At 38.6% G+C, this 17644-nt stretch overlaps 1 long non-coding RNA gene across 1 annotated transcript in view; it reads right to left on the bottom strand.

The window, feature by feature from the left end:
• Positions 1–1874: 1874 nt before the first annotated feature.
• Positions 1875–17644, bottom strand: part of LOC308244524 — a 37454-nt gene continuing 21684 nt past the window's right edge. Inside the window, exons 2-3 of the long non-coding RNA XR_013960149.1 lie at positions 4216–4402; positions 1875–2888 (exon numbers count right to left, since the gene is read on the bottom strand). This is a non-coding gene — a long non-coding RNA (uncharacterized lncRNA). The remainder of the gene's footprint in view (positions 2889–4215; positions 4403–17644) is intronic.

The raw sequence follows: 17644 nt of genomic DNA, 5'->3' as shown, positions 1-17644 counted from the left end.
TGATGGGGCATTGCCTTCCCCTGATCGCCGGGTCACCTCCCACCCCTGAGGGCTCCTGGACTGTGAGAGGGGGCAGGCCGGGCTGAGGGAACCCCCCTCCAGTGCATGAATTTTCATACACTGGGCCTCTAGTGTTTTAATATTATTCCTTTCTCATGGAATTAATTGATTTATTCATGTAGTTATTATATTACTGTTCCACATGATAATTTAAAAAAAGAAGAGAATATGTTATATTAATAGCTTTATTTTAAAATAAAGTATGATATGCTATATATTAATACCTATATGCTTATTATATATAATATACTTATCTACGTATAGCAAAAAATATAGGAGAAAGTATTTTGCGTATAATGAACAGGGCTTGACAACTAAGTATAATTCACAGTAAGTGAACAAACTTCTTGGAAGCGAGTGGAATGACATGATTTATTGAATACAATGGGATAAAAATATGACTTTTTACCTTTTCTCTTTTAGTGTTGTACTCTAAGGTCCCCAGCATTTTCTATTACAGCTTGCTAAAGTGTGTCAATAAATCTCTACATTTTACTCGCAATGTTATTTTATCTTTCTCTTGGACATCTGCTCATACTTCATCCTTTTGAGCATTTTTAAAAGACTGTTTCCCCCCCTACAATTTTCTGCTACATCCGATGACCAAAAAAGATATCTACAAAATAGAAAATAGGAGAAGGACAGCAGGGCTATTACATATGGTCCAGTCACATTAGCTTAGATCAAAAGTGTTTATTCTGATTTTTTACACCTCATGTCCCCTGGCCCTTGGAATCCGACTTCAGGCAAACTGAGAAAGCACAAGCTCAATGGGATAGTTACCAGCTAGCAATTACTTTTCTTAAGGCTCGAATTGAACCACATCTAGAGGGACAAGTTTGAGCACCAAATGTCAGCACTAGTGGGAGATATGCACAAACATTTGCATGCTGTGAGACAGAGTCAATAACAAAGGGAAAATCACTTTAATAATATATGGTTAAAATTCAATTTCTAAAAAATGATTATAAAAATAAAACCTCAAGAGGGAAGGCCCTTGTAGATTATAAACTCTTCTGGAAAAACGCTGAGTTGCCCTTTATTAGTAGGTTGTGTCGGTAGCTGTGCTCGACATGATTGAAGGGCTGGTTTCTATTGCATTGCTCCTGCTCTTTCCTAGCCCTGTGAATGCAGCAAGCTAAGATGTCCCCAGGCCTCGCAGGCCTCTGTAAACAAGGAGGGAGGTCATGGTGACATCAACACCTGCATTTTGCTGCTTGGTGTTGTTTACCTGCACAACTGTGGGGTTTCAACTTTCTCCTGCTGCCATTCAAAATCTCCCCTGTCTATTTCTAGGCATCTCTGGGGGAGTTCTCAGGAGACCTGAAGAACAAAGCCATTAATCTGCTTTTGTCTCTTTGATGTCTGCTCCCTGCGAGTCACAGGAGGAAGCATCTCACCACTGTCACTTACGGATGCTGTGCTGAGTGCCTCAGTCCCTTCTGCTGCCCTTTCCCCAACTGTTCCACATTTTATCACATGGACTCCTCTCAGCCTGTATAAACCACAGGTCTCAGTGAGTTCCTCTTAAACACAACTCTGCTAGCTTCCACCTTCAAGCTTCAGCTGTTTTCCACCTTCTAGATCCTTCTTCCTGCCCTTTACACACACACACACACACACACACACACACACACACACACACACACAGTTCAGACACTCAAAAGCCAACTTCTATAACCAAAAAGCAAGAATCCTTCCTCCCTCCCTCCCTCCCTCCCTCCCTCCCTCCCTCCCTCCCTCCCTCCCTTCCTTCCTTCCTTCCTTCCTTCCTTCCTTCCTTCCTTCCTTCCTTCCTCCTTTTTTTTTTTTTTGTAATCCTCACATGAGGATATTTTTCCATTGATTTTTTTAGAGAACGTGGAAGGGAGGGGGAGAGACAGAGAGAGACACACATCAATTGGGAGCCTGCTGCATGCCCCAACCAGGGCTAAGAATTGAGCCTGCAACTGAGGTACATGCCCTTGACTAGATTTGAACCCAAGACCCCTCAGCCTGTGGGCTGACACTCTACTCACAGCCAAACCGACTAGGGAAAATCCTTCCTTATTTCAACTCAAGTGAATTGGGTGGAGGAGGATCAGAGTAAGTTCCATATATTTGCTATCATTTGCTCAGGTTCCACCATGAATGGCCAACATTCATGATGTATAGGAAGGGAAAATCAGAGTGAAGTGGTGGAATAGGGAAAGGGGGGTATAGAATAAGAAAAGAAGATGGGAAGCTGAAAGGGAATGAGAGTGTCATGCAGTGGTGAAGGCTACAGACTGCTGGGCTTCACCTCCAGATCCACCATTTAGATGACTTGGGCAAGTTACTCAGGTCCTCTACACCTAATTTCTCTCATCTCCACATAGAGAATAATAATAGTATCTGCCTCACAGAGTTATGGGGAATACTGAGTTGGTTAATATATGCCAAGTACTTATTAGATGCTATGTAAGTATTGGCTATTGTTAATTATTATTATTTGCCATTGAGCCTGTAAATTCATCCTAGATTCTACTAGTATATGTTTGCTTTAATCAGGAGTTGAATTAATCTACAAATATCTGTTTTGGAACCACAATCAACATCTCTGGGTTCAGAGACACTTTTTTTCAGCCACCATTTGAGTCTTCAACACAGCTCATCGATGCTGCTCCTAGGACTTCTTTGAGCTCCTGGGCTTTCTGCTTCTCCAGGCTTGCTACCTCTGCCTCTCTTGACCTTTGCAAACCAGCCTCCTTGTTTGTCTCTCATCATGCAGAACTTGTAGATGTCTTCTGTTTAGCTGGATTTGTCGTCTTGTCCTGTCTGAGCCAGTCCTCCCCTGTTGTCGGTGTACCCTGCCATGACAGAATTGAATATTCAGAGACTAGAAACAGATGGATTATGAGGAATACGATATATTGTGCCCTTGCTCATCTTGGTAACAGGTGGCTGCTCAGCCAGCTGGGGTCTTTTTGAGGACACTCTCCCAGGCCTCCCTCTGACCATATGCACTCCAGCCCAGATGGTGACATGGTTCCCCAGAGCCCCGAATCAACTTAACGGGAGATGGCAGAGCTCTGTTGATTTTGCCTAGGGTCTAATACAGCATAGATTTTTTTTTTTTAAATTTCACTTTCTAATTCAGGAAAAAGGAACAAACGTTATGTGAAAGTCATGTTCACAATGTGGTTTCAAATTCTCTCCCAGGAAGTCTAAATTTACGTGATTAAATTTGCATTCATAAATGCGAGGGCAAGAAAGCAAATTAATTTGTTTGTACAGTTGGAAAAGAGTAAAGATGACTTTGGATAATCTAATGTAGTAGGTTATTTACTCTATCTGATTTCCCTTCCTAAAGATTCCTTCTACATTAAAAATAGTAGCAAACATTTGTTATGTTAAGTATGTTGGGTACAGGTTCACCTTGGTAAGAGATGGAGGTAAGTTGCTGTCACATAAGGTTAAAACTATTTTACACTACATCCTGGAACTAACCCACTTTCAAACAAATGGCTTATAAGAATAGTACATATTTGCTTAAAGTTATCTCTGCTTACGCAGTGTTTTTTGATGCATTTATGCAAGTGTTGATTAAATCCTTCATGTTGCTTGAATGCTTATGATCACCGAATTGTTGGCTAAGGAAATCAAGAAAAAATTGTTTCAAGACCAAGGCATAGACATTTTTAAGGTTTAAAAAGAAAAAAAAACAACAACAATATGCCATTACTTAAGACTGGTTGAGAAATTTGTGATAACTGCAAATTAAATATTTTTTAAACTTTTTCCAGTTAATTAAAATATTTTAGCTATTTACATTTTTTGGGGGGTGTGTTTTTTGTTAATCTTCATCCAAGGATATTTTTTCCATTGATTTTTTTTTTTTTTTAAAGAGTGGTGAGGGAGAGAGAAACATTGATATGAGAGAGACACATTAATTGGTTGCCTCCCACATATACCCCGACTGACACAGGGGATCAAACCTGCAAGCCAGGTACTTACCCGTGACTGGGAATTGAGCCCACGACTCTTTGGTGCATGGGCCGACACTCTAACCAGTAAGCCATGCCAGCCAGGGCTAACGATATAAATTTTTAATTTTAATATTTAAACAGAAACTTTGAAATATCTAGAACAACAAAGATTTTAAATTCTACAAAACAAATTTAAGTGTATATGTACCTTTTTTTTTTTCTGGTAGAGCAGGGTGTGGGTGTGTATCATTGCTCTATGACATGAAAAGCTTCAGTAACATTCTTCTGAGTAACATGGCTCCTTATTGAAATGTGACAGAATTCTGTTAGTGGTCTCCGTCATTTCCTTGTCCATCATCAGTGTTCAGTGTACCTGTTAATTTCCATTTCTAACCCTGGAGTTTAAGTTCAGTGAAGAGAAAAGCAAAGTTAGAAAAGGGAGGAAAAAACACACTGAGGGACAGAAAAATTGGGACAGCAGTAATAATATTGTCTAACCCTCAATATTAGTGTTAAAGGATCATATTTGTTAAAAGGTAAAATCATGATTTTCATACAATTATAAAATGAGTGTGTCAAATATTTTATTTAACTCATTAATTTATGAGGGAACCAGTATATGTTACAATTAGTTAAAAGGAGAATTCAACTTACCGATATTTGCATTCTCTTTTGGACAAAAGCTACCTGCTTTTGTACAAAAAGGAAAATTTGCATAACTATGGAGAGGGAACCTTTTCATTACACCAGTTTTCTAAGTAGGCTAGTCAGTGACAACCAAAGGTTGCGCTAGGCAGAACCCCAATTTCTTTCCTCTCCTTTTTGGTCATTCTAAAATTATTCAAAAATTTTCCTGACATTTGTATACATAATACCTGTTGTGAACTGAATTGTCTCCAGATTCATATCTGAAAATCCTAACCCCCAATGTGACTCTATTTTGAGGTCTTTAAAGAGGTAATTAAAGTTAATTGAGGTCATAAGGGTACGAGCCTAATCTACTATGACTAGTGTCCTTAAAGGGAGACTATGAGATGCCAGGTTACTTACACACAGAGGAAAGGCTATTGGAAGATACAGTAAGGAAGTGACCATCTGCAAGCAAGGAGAGAGGTGTCAGGAGAAACGAAACCTGCCAACACCTTGATCTTGGACTTCCAGCTTCCAGAACAGTGAGAGAATATATTTCTGTTGTTTAAGCCCTAGAAGACCAATTCTATACCTAAATCCAGCTATAATCTATGTAGGGCAAAAAGTGTCAATGGAAGTATTGCTTTATTCTAAAATTAATAACATTACTGAAACTTAGCAGCTGGCTGACCAGATAATTGATGCCTATCCATTGGTGCTGCCTGTCTAGCAGACCCCACCCCCATGGCATTTGTCCCCTTCCAGTTTAAGAGGACACTAAATGTCAGATAAACATAGAAACAGGGACTCTCCCACTCCTTGTTGCTTCCAGAGATAGCTTTGCCTACCAACCCAGTGCCCTCCTTTCTTGTTCTCCTCCATTTTTTCCCACCTCTTCCCTCTAAAAACTTATCCTTTCCCCAGAGACTAGGCAGAGGATAAGCACCAAGATCTATTGGTTATATCATATTACTGAGTGGTCTTGGATTTTATTTTAATTGGGTTTCCATAAAAAATAAAGAAAAAGCAAACTGTTTTAGGCTGCTATTTACTACCCAGTGAACTTGAAAGCCCACCTCAGAAACAGATCTGAGAGCAGCCCTGCCCCCTGGTCAACTTGCAATCATAACTGTCCTGAAAACATTATCAGCACAATCTGAAACTCTTACTGTTATTCTTAAAGACTTCACTTCTCTTTTGGTACCTGCCTGAAGGCATCAGCACCCTTAGGCCTTTTCTTTATTTTCAACTTCTGCCTTACAAACAAGAATTTTGAAATCTTCTGCAGTGGTCGGCAAACTCATTAGTCAACAGAGTGGCAAACCGCAGCTCGCGAGCCGCATGTGGCTTGCGAGCCGCAGTTTGCTGACCACTGTTCTAAGGGGATGTTTCTGAGTCTATAATGCTTTTTGCCTCGAAAGTTTCCAGTGTTAGAAATTTCAGTAACACAAAAATATCATAATAATGGGGATGGCGAGTAAGGAGATAAGTGGACCCTAAGCAACAATTTAACTGATGAAATTATAAAAAATTTATTTAAAGTCTCTGGAAATTGTTCTCTGGGTATAAAACAAATGGAGAAGCATACATTCAAGAAAATCTACTAAATCTTGGTAAAAGCAGGGGAGGCTGGTGTTTCAGTCACTTCTTGCTCTGTCACCATTCTCATGTTATAAAATTCTACCTGGTGTTTTCTAATCTGGGCAGGTATGGCCAAGGAGATGGGAGCTCCCTTTCTCCCCAGCTCCCAGTCTGAAGTTAGAATTTCATCCCAGGAGGGGCAGGCTGACAGCATTTGTTACCCCTCCCTACTCACTAGCCCCAGCCCTATTTTAGGCAGGCAATTCCAAGAGGACCAGATTGCCTTTCCTCCATCTGTGGCAGGATAGTAAGAAGCTAGGGAAATTTCTGGGCAAGTGGAACGGGGAAACTGAAACAAGAAAATTAAGCAAGGCCAAACAGTTTGGGTAGCTTGCAGCCAGCTTGTGAAACACAAGACCTTATCTTTCCCAATCAAGGACACTTGAGAGCAAACGGTTTATACCTTCCTCCCTAGAGAATACATAGCTTAAATCACCTTGGCCTGGGAAAACAGAGAACAAAGGCCCAATTAATGCCATTTGTGCCAGCTAAACCCAAAGACAGATAAAGTCTGGGGGACAAACAACAAAACCCCCAAAGCATTTAGGTGGTATTACTTGGGGGATGTTAGGGCAGGAAAGGGCGTAAAAGGGACAGAAGGGGGAGTTTTATCTCATCCACTAAACAAAGAAGTCAGCTGCCTTAGGACTTGCCAAATAAGATGACCAAATATATGTACAAACATTCTGAGATAAGCCACAACAATGTCGGAGAAGACTGGGGTACCTAGTCTGCTACTCAAAATATCCACATGGAAGCTTTAAAACCTATAGGGGAAAGAGACATAAAACACTTGAACCCCCACCAGACTGGGCACTCAGAGTAGCTGAGTTGCCCAACACTTGTGCTTTATGCCTAATGTATTCTTAATAAATTTGTTTACTTTGCTTTAACACTGCTATCTGTTACTCACTGAAATTTTCCTTGGGAGATTGATAAGAGCCCAGAAGGGGACAGTCCCCCTCCAACTCAGGGGGCAGTCCCAGAACACAGTCAGCCCCCATTTATAGGGTGGAAACTCTATCTCAGGTGTGGCAGGCTTCGAATACTGGTACCTCAACCATCCCCTCCACACTCTTTCATATGGTAGAGGTTTCTCATCAGGAGTGACAAGCAGAGAAGACCAGAAGCTGCCACTATCAGCTCCAATGCAGTGATGCTGGGGTTCAGCCAGGGAGAAAGGCATACCATAAGGGTGAATAGCTCCACAGTTCTGGTTGAAGGAACTTAGTTATATAATAGATTAAAAAAATATACCATGCAAAGAGTAACCATGAGAGAGTGAAATGGCTATGCTAATGTTAGACAAAGTAGGCTTTAAAGCAAAAATGTTACTAGAGATAGAGAAATTTTATAATGGGTCAGTCTATCAAGGAGATATAATAATTTTAAACCTATATTATCAAATATTTAATAACTAGAGGCCTGTTGCATGAAGAGATTCGTGCAATAGGCCTTCCTTCCATTGGCTTCCAGCACCAGTTTTCCTCCAGCACCCGGGACCCAGGCCTTTGCTCCGGCCAGAGTCTGCCTTCTTCGTCTTTGCTGCAGACTCCGGAGTCTGCAGTTTTGTCTTCGCTGCGGCACTCCGCTCCTGTAGATCCCTTTGCCCCCCGCCCTTCCTCTCATAGCAGGCATCCTGCCCCGCCTGGCCACTCCGCGCCTGGAGCAGCTGGGCGGCTGTCATCTTTGGCCTTCTAATTTGCATACTCACTCTGATTGGCTGTGGGCGTAGTGGAGGTACAGTCAATTTACATGTTTATCTATTATTAGGTAAGATATTAACTTGATAAAAGAACAACAGTAGGCCACTTCTAAAAATATTTACAGATATTAGTAGTAAACATTAATTCCAACAATTATTGAGCACTGATATGGGCCAGGAACTGTAACAGGCTTTGGGGACCCAAAAATATAGACAGCTACTCTTGAAGAATTCAGGGGACTAATTGCTAATTTGATAATGTGACACAATAAGGGTTCTTAAAGAATATTTGAAAAATCCATTTCGATAAAAAGGACAAAATAAAAACAAAACTAATTTACTCTATTAATAAAGTCTTAAAAATGTCTTTATACCATTATTTCATTTTATCATCACAACTATTTGTTATTATACAGCTGGGAAACTTGAAGTTAAGAAAAGTCAAGTTCAAAAAACTGATATGTAAATATGTTTACAGTTATCAAAGGAAAAAAGTTGCCTAAAAACTATGTGAATTATGTTATCCCATTAAAAATTAATGAGGTTTTTGGAAGCATATAAACCCAGATGATAAAAGTAGTTGTTCTGGAATAAATAGGATTGTAGGCTTTTTTTGTTTGTTCACTTTATTCCTTTTTCTTGTATATATTTTTGGATTTTTTTCTAATGAATATGTATTGCATTGGACATATTAAGTTGACAAAACAATGAAGTGTGACCCCTACCTCATACTATAAACAAAAGTTAACTCAAAATGGATCATAGATCCTAATATATATATAAAGCCAGGGGCCGTCATGACCAAAACAACTGAATGGAAGACTGAACAGCAGGCTGTGTGGGGTGACCAGGCCAGCAGGGCAGTTAGTGAGGGATGACCAAATGACTGAACAGCAGGCTGCGTGGGGTGACCAGGTTGACAGGGGATTTAGTGAGGGATGACCAAACGACTGAACATCAGGCTGCGTGGGGTGACCAGGCCGGCGGGGGTGGGGGGGGGGGGGGAGTTAGGGGCAACCAGAACGGCAGGGGGGACAGTTGGGGGCAATCAGACCAGCAGGCAGAGGTGGTTAGGGATGATCAGGCTGGCATGGGGGGCAATTAGGGGTGATCAGGCAGGCAGGCAGGTGAGCAGTTAGAAGCCAGCAGTCCCAGATTGTGAGAGGGATGTCCAAGGGGTCCCAGATTGGAGAGCGTGCAGGCTGGGCTGAGGGGATCCCTCCCCCCCATGCACAAATTTTGTGCACCAGGCCTCTAGTCTAAATATAAGAGCAAAAACTATATAACTCTTAGAAGACTTAGGAGTACATCTTTATGAGCTGGTCTCAGCAAAACCTTTTTTGTACAATACCAAAAGCAATAAAAAAAATAGATGAATTGAATTTCATCAAAATTAAAACATTGTAGGTCAAGAGGTAACAGTAAGAAAGCAAAAAGCCCACATAATGGAAGGAAATAGTAGTAAATCATATATTTGACAGGGACCTGTAGCTCTCTATAAAGATCTCTTATAACTAAAAAAAAAAACACACAGTGAATAAGCCCATTTCTCCCAGGAAGCTATACAAATAATCAATAAGCACATGAAAGATATTCAATTTATTAATCAATAGAGACATGCAAATCAAAACCACAATGTCATACTACTTCACACCCACTAGGATTATTAAAAAATATAGACAATAACAAGTGTTGGCTAAAATGTAAATTGATATTCCTATACATCGCTGGTGAATGTAATATGTCACTTCTTGTTTTGAAAAACAGTTTGGCAGTTTCCTAAAATGTTAAAGATAGATTTATAGAATCCAGCAGTTACACTCTTACTAGTAGGTATTTACCATGAGAAATAAAAACACACATCCACTTGTATATGAATGTTCATAGAAACATTATATTATTCATAATAGCCAAAAATGTAAACAACCCAAATGTTCAGTACCTGATGAATGGGTAAGTAAAATGTAGTATATCTGTATAATAGGAAATTATTTGGTAATAAAAAAAATCAGGTACTGATACATGCTACAATATGAATAAATCTTATAAAAATTATGCTAAATGAAAGAAGGCAGCCACAAAGCATTAAATATTATATGATTCCATTATTATGAAATGTCCAGAATAGATAAATATATTTAGAAAGAGCAACCAGATTTTTGGTTGCCTAGAGATCAGGATGGAAGGAGTCAGGGATATTGAGGGTGACTGTCAATGGCTATATATGGGTAACTTTTAGGGGAGACAAAGATATTTTCAAATTAGATTGTGGTGATTGTTGCACAATCCTATGAATGTAATAAAAACATTGAATTGTATCCTGGAAATGGTTGAATTATATGGTATATGAATGATATCTCAGTAAAGCTGTTCAAAGTAACGTAATATCTTTAGGGTACACTAAAGTTAGCAAAGGTACTTTCCTAGACCTTTCTCTTAATCTCACAATACATTTGTTACTCTTTCTTAATTAATCGATATCATTTTCAATGAATTTTTGAAGAGAGATAACTGAGGTTCAAAGAGAGGCAGTGCCTTGCCCAAGGCCTCAATAACAGGGGTGAAACACGGATACTAGATGTGAGTCTAGATCTTTTTATTTGCCAGGCTGCTGGGTATATCACACCTACAACTATTAAATCCCAACATGTGGTTCTGGATGGTGTCCGTTTTGTCTTTTAGTTGTAGTTTTGATATTGTTGTGCGAGGCAGCAGCAACCAGCCGGAAAAGCAAAAAGAAAAAAGAATCCAAAAATATGAAGATAGTGTAAGGAGCCTCTGGGACAACCTCAAGTGTACCAACATCCGAATTATGGGGGTGCCAGAAGAGAGAGAGCAAGATACTGAAAACCTATTTGAAGAAATAATGACCGAAAACTTCCCCCACCTGGTGAAAGAAATAGACTTACAAGTCCAGGAAGCGCAGAGAACCCCAAACAAAAGGAATCTAAAGAGGACCACACCAAGACACATCATAATTAAAATACCAAGAGCAAAAGACAAAGAGAGGATATTAAAAGCAGCAAGAGAAAAACAGTTAATTACCTGCAAGGGAGCACCCATACGATTGTCAGCTGATTTCTCAACAGAAATTATGCAGGCCAGAAGGGAGTGGAAAGAAATATTCAAAGGGATGAATAGCAAGAACCTACAACCAAGATTACTCTACCCAGCAAAGCTATCATTCAGAATTGAAGGGCAGATAAAGAGCTTCACAGATAAGAAAAAGCTAAAGGAGTTCATCACCACCAAACCAGTATTATATGAAATGCTGAAAGGTATTCTTTAAGAAGAGGAAGAAGAAGAAAAAGGTAAAGATAAAAATTATGAACAACAAATATATATCTATCAACAAGTGAATCTAAAAATCAAGTGAATAAAAAATCTGAAGAACAGAATAAACTGGTGAATATAATAGAATCAGGGGCATAGAAAGGGAGTGGACTGACAATTCTCGGGGCGGGGGGGAAGGGGTGTGGGCGGTGAGGGAAGAGACTGGACAAAAATCATACACCTATGGATGAGGACAGTGCGGGGGAGGTAAGGGCAGAGGGTGGGGTGGGAACTGGGTGGAGGGGATCTATGGGGGGAAAAAAGAGGAACAATTGTAATAATCTGAACAATAAAGATTTATTAAATTAAAAAAAATCCCAACATGTTCCTTATACTTGCCTGAATGACGTACCTGGATGGGCACCACAACTTTGTAAAGTCCAAAACAGGATTGTTTTACATTATTTGTATGCAACACCATAAAATTCAATTTGTTTAAATTTCTTTGAGCCAGTTAAAAGGATTACATGTGAGTTGAATAAAGCAATTAATTTTATCATGATATAACTCACATTACACGGACCACCTAACTGGAAACTAAGGGTAAAAAAATCTTTATATAACTAATACTCTTTAGATCTCCTTTACTTCTTTGTGCAAATTTATGGCATATTTACTAGGCTAAATTTCAAAATCAAAGACAAATTGAAAAGTGAGTGAAAACAATAACAGCTTTTTAAATCCTTGGTCACTCATATATAACCAGATGTTTATATTTTTAGATAAGTTAAATCTTTGTACATTTCACTCAGTGCAGGTCAAGAATAAATGACCAATTTTGATAATTTTAATATACTTTGTGGGAAAGTGCCTGCAAAATGGGGGAGGGTTAATACACTTAATAATCTGAGTAATATTTTGGGGAGGGCACGTAGGTCTCCTGGTTTCCCAGGCAGCTCTCTTTACAAAGCGCTGCATCCTGAATACTGAAACCCAACACTTCTCGGGATGTAAAATAAAACCATTAGTTCTCTCTGACCCTATTCCAGGATAATTTGACTAGAAATTAATAACTGTCAACTGGAGATATTTTGCTGGCATCAAGGCAAAATGAAGCGTGATTCCTCCTTCAGGTTATTAGCATTGCACACCACATTTACAGCCAGAAGATTAAGTTACTGGCTGGAGTGGGGATAAAGGATTTTAATTTGAAAAACAATTATTGCTTTTTTTGAGGTCATGAATTTAGTTTTCTGGATGTTTTAGATGTTTTAAAGTGCTGCTTCACTCAATCACTGAGTAACAGCAGAGTTGATACGGTTTTAGTGACTTTGTAATAAAATGTTCAGTGGTCTACGTTTGAACAGTTTTTTAAGAATATTTTAAACAAAAAATCATTCCGTGTCTGAAATATAAAATGAATGAACAAACAAACAAATCAATGATACACAATGTTTACCTAATGCTAAATGCACAGGAATTTTCTGAAAGAAAAAAAAAGTAGACCCTGTAAGATAAATTGTATTTAAGTTGTATTTAATTGTGCTTTTTCTCCTCTCAGATAATTTCTGTTCATCCTACTACTTGCCCAACATACAATTTTTTTCTTTCTTCATACGTATTCTTTGGTGCTGACAATTCATAGGGCGATAGTCTTGAATCTCTGGAGGCTTTTGTAGATATTGTGGAGAGGAAGACTTGTGTCTTTTCACTTTTTTAAAAAAATTCTTTATTGTTTAAAGTATTACATATCTCTCCTTTTCCTCCCATTGAACACTCCTTGGCCACCCCCACCCCCCAGCACATCCCCTCACCCCCCTAGTGTCTGTGTCCATTGGTTATGCTTAAATGCATGCATACAAGTCCTTTGGTTGATCACTTACCCCTGCCCCCTCCCCTGCCTTCCCTCTGAGGTTTGATGGTCTGTTCAATGCTTCTCTGTCTCTGGATCTATTTTTGTTCATTAGTTTATGTTCATTATATTCCACAAATGAGTGAGATCATGTGATATTTATCTTTCTCTGATTGGCTTATTTCGCTTAGCACAGTGGTCGGCAAACTCATTAGTCAACAGAGCCAAATATCAACAGTACAATGATTGAAATTTCTTTTGAGAGCCAAATTTTTTAAACTTAAACTTCTTCTAACACCACTTCTTCAAAATAGACTTGCCCAGGCTGTGGTATTTTGTAGAAGAGCCACACTCAAGGGGCCAAAGAGCCTCATGTGGCTCACGAGCCGCAGTTTGCTGATCATGGGCTTAGCATAATGCTCTCCAGTTCCATCCATTCTGTTGTGAATTGTAAGAGTTCTTTCTTTTCTACAGCAGAGCAGTGTAATATTCCATTATGTAGATGTACCACAGTTTTCTAATCCACTCACTGCTGATGGGCACTTAGGCTGTTTCCAAATCTTAGCTATGGTGAATTGTGCTGCTATGAACATAGGGGTGCATATATCCTTTCTGATTGGTGTTTCTGATTTCTTGGGATATATTCCTAGAAGTGGGATTACTGGGTCAAATGGGAGTTCCATTTTTAATTTTTTGAGGAAACTCCATACTGTTTTCCACAGCGGCTGCACCAGTGTGCATTCCCACCAGCAGTGCACAAGGATTCTTTTTTCTCCACATCTTGGCCAGCAATTGTTGTTTGTTGATGATAGCCATTCTGACAGATGTGAGATGGTATCTCATTGTCATTTTGATTTGCATGTCTTGGATGATTAATGACTTTGAGCATGTTTTCATATGTCTCTTGGTCTTCTGTTTGTCCACTTTCAAAAAGTATCTATTTAAGTCCTTTGCCCATTTTTTGATTGGATTGTTTATCTTCCTTTTGTTAAGTTGTATGAGTTCCCTATAAATTTTGGAGATTAGGCCCTTATCGGAGATAACATTGGCAAATATGTTCTCCCATGCGGTGGGCTTTCTTGTTGTTTTGTTGATGGTTTCTTTTGCTGTGCAGAAGCTTTTTATTTTGATGTAGTTCCATTTGTTTATTTTCTCCTTAGTTTCCATTGCCCTAGGAGCTGTATTGGTAAAGATATTGCTATGACATATGTCTGCTATTTTGCTACCTATGGAGTCCTCTTAGATTTTTATGGTTTCCCATCTTACATTTAAGTCTTTTATCTATTTTGAGTTTATTTTTGTGTATGGTGTAAGTTGGTGGTCTAGTTTCAGTTTTCTGCATATATCTGTCCAATTTTCCCAACACCATTTATTGAAGAGACTGTGTCTTTTCACTTTTTAATCCCACCAAACTCTCATTAGCTGAGTGCTTTCTTTGTGTTAGGTGTTTCCCATACATGACTTCACTTATCTCCCAACACTTTGAGGTGCTATTTTAATATTTATATGAGAAGCACGAGGTGCACAGAGGTCTGGACACTGCCAAAGGTCATAGAGCTAGTAATGGAAAGCACAGGGTTTGTGCAGCCGGTTCCTAAGTGCACTTACACAGTTTTGCCACCCTAGTCCCCAATGATCTGCCCATCTTCAACTGCGCTTTCCAAATCTTCATGATAATACTGTAGCCTGAGATCCCTCAGCTAGATTCTCAGGGTGCAAGATTTAGGTAAATTTGGGCTAATGGGGTGGCTTGTTTTGCATCTTCAGCAAGAGTTTAAAAAGAGGTTGAAAATGTGCATGTGGCACAGCAGTGGCCTGAGATTCTTTTGGATGGCAGCAGTGGCACCTGAACTCCCTGGGGCCTCAGAAATGGACACGGACAATCTGGAATCTAAGCAGGTACCTTGGAACATGGGAGAGGATTATGGTTGTGCTTATATTTCACTTCTGAATCTTTCACTCCAATTGCACTTTAGCCGAAGGAGAAATTTGGATGGGCTCGTAAATTAAGGTGGAGAAAAATTTGGGCATGGAAGCAAGGCATAGCCGGGTTTGGATCTCATCTCTGCTGTTATTACCAAGTGAAATTAGGCAAGTTAATCAATGTGAGTCTCTCTCCTCATTTGTAGGATGTGAATAGTAAAAACTTATCTCTCTGAATTGTCATGGGGATTAAATTAGGCTATATAAAGGGCTATAGTAGGCTATCAACAAATATTAATAGGCTTCCCAATTCCCAGAAATCCGTAGGTAAGGACAGCCAAGAAAAGCCTGCTTGGGTAGATTTTGTACTTGATTCTGTGACACTTCTAGGCTGTCAGCCTGGGACTGTAGCTACTAAGGCATGCCAGCTTTGTAGTGTTATATAATTTACCAAGCATTTTCAATTCCAACTCATTATTTCATTTGATTCTTATAAAACCCTCATGGTAGGGACATGCCTAGTACTTATATGTCCGCTGTTTAAACTCCATTTAATACAGATGCGGGGCCCGATGCTCAGAGAGGTCACGTAACTTAGTCAAAGTCATAGAACTGTCAGGTGGAGAGTCCAGGATAAAAGCTAGGTCTTCTGTCTTCATTAGTGTCTTCATTAGGGGTTTCTTCTGGGGGGGGGGGGGGGGGCGGGCGGGCATGTCATGCTGCAAGGTTCATGACATTCAGATCAGCTTGAACCTATAATTCCTACTTTCATTCTCCTGTGAAAGATGTGTTTTAAATAGAAAATCATGCCTTGTAATGGACAATGCAGAATACATTTTAGTGATATATTTTAAGCTTGACAATTTATGCTGATTGATTTTTTGTGTCACCAAAACAAATATCATTTCTATATTTTCAATTTCCATTTACATTTTCTCTAAGGTTTAATATCAGTGTAGCCATCTAATGAATTAAATTTGCATTTATTTCACTTCAGAAAGGTGAGAGAATTTCCCATTATAAATAATTTAACTGAAAAATTTACATACATTGAATTCTTGGCATTTCATTTTAATGGTATTGGCCATGGAAAGTAAACAGCAACCTAACTTGATTTTTTTTTTTTTTTTTTTTTTTTGCATTTTGTCATTGAAAAGGCTTTAAGGTAATGTCAGTTGTTTTTTTTTGTTTGTTTTGTTTTTTCCTTCTTTCTGAGTGAGATTGTATTAAGGGAATTGGTCAGATGAGCAGTTATAGTTTTCTGATTTTATTATACATACCATAAATGATTTCTTTTGGAATGTCTGTCGGTGTGCATTGCTACCTTAAGAAGAGAAAATAGGAAGAGGATAATGTTTACTGATAAGAAACATTTTAAAAAAGTGCTCAAATGAAGGTGTAGGTTAGATAGTCATATGCACCGTATCTCTACTATTTCCCATTCAGGAAGTCAGGCCTGGTAATGAACTTTGATCGTTCCATTCAATATGAGCTAGTAGCCATAATGAATCAAATTACTCTATAACCTCATTAATACTAAATAGCTCTCTTTCTAGCCTTTGGTTTCCTATATAACTATCTATTCACATTTTGGTTAAGGACTTTCCCTAGTGCCTTTAGTAATTAATGGAATGGAGCATGCCTCAGCAGCTCTTAAAAAGCCAAAGATCATTTACTGTATTTGGAAAAATCCAATGGATGTCTGACAAGATGTGAGAGTTCCTTGCATCTGTCAAACTCGTATTTGATCATCAATGTACAGCATGTCAGTTAGATGGTCTCTGTAGGAGGAAGTAAGCCTTGTTAATCTCTATAAAAGCCAGAAATCGCTGCTCCATCATTCCAACTTAATGGCTGATTTTTATGCTCAAAGAACAGTGCATATACATTTAAAGTAGCAAGATCTCTGCAGATTCAACAGAATGCTAAGTGAAACAGAGATGCTTTCATCGCACAATATAATGAAGTAGAAACATGAGAAACATAAAAATTTTAAAAACATAAGCTTAAATGTCAGATTGCAGAACAGCTCAACTTTTTTACTATGTCTGATGGAAAAAAAGTTAGAATGAAATATTGGACTGATCTTGCAGAAACCCAGATTCAGATATACTCATTCCTTATTTGTTTCTGCATATTATTAAAATAAACATAAAAATCAGTTTTAAGTTTTAATTTCTTTTGTCTACAACAAAGAATGTGTATATTCTCAAGAATGTGATGTAGCTCAGTTCATGATTTAGCAATGACACAAAAAGGTAGCCTTTCTACATCAGTATGCCTGATTTTTACTTTCATTCATAATCACTAATAAAATGACAGTACATATATATTCAAATAATGATACCAATGTGAGCTATAGGCAATATAGGTACAGAAAAAAAGTGAAGCTACTTTTCACATGTTCGTGATTTTGTGTCAATGAGGTTTTAAAAGCAAATAATGGAGCATTTCTATCACTGTGGCTTCTGGATCAGGTATAATTTTTGTCAAACAAGTTTGATAAAAATTATAGCTTTGATGGATATATATCATTATCAGCTCTCAACTAAAGGAAATGCAAAGTTGGGAGTGCTATTACTTTGATACTCTTCTTCTAGCATAAAATACCAA

The sequence above is a fragment of the Plecotus auritus genome (genome assembly GCF_963455305.1).
Source record: "Plecotus auritus genome assembly, chromosome: 3".
NCBI classification, from domain to species: Eukaryota; Metazoa; Chordata; class Mammalia; order Chiroptera; family Vespertilionidae; genus Plecotus; species Plecotus auritus.
The sequence above is the reverse complement of the archived record's forward strand: the minus strand, read 5'-3'. Positions and strand labels throughout refer to the sequence as shown.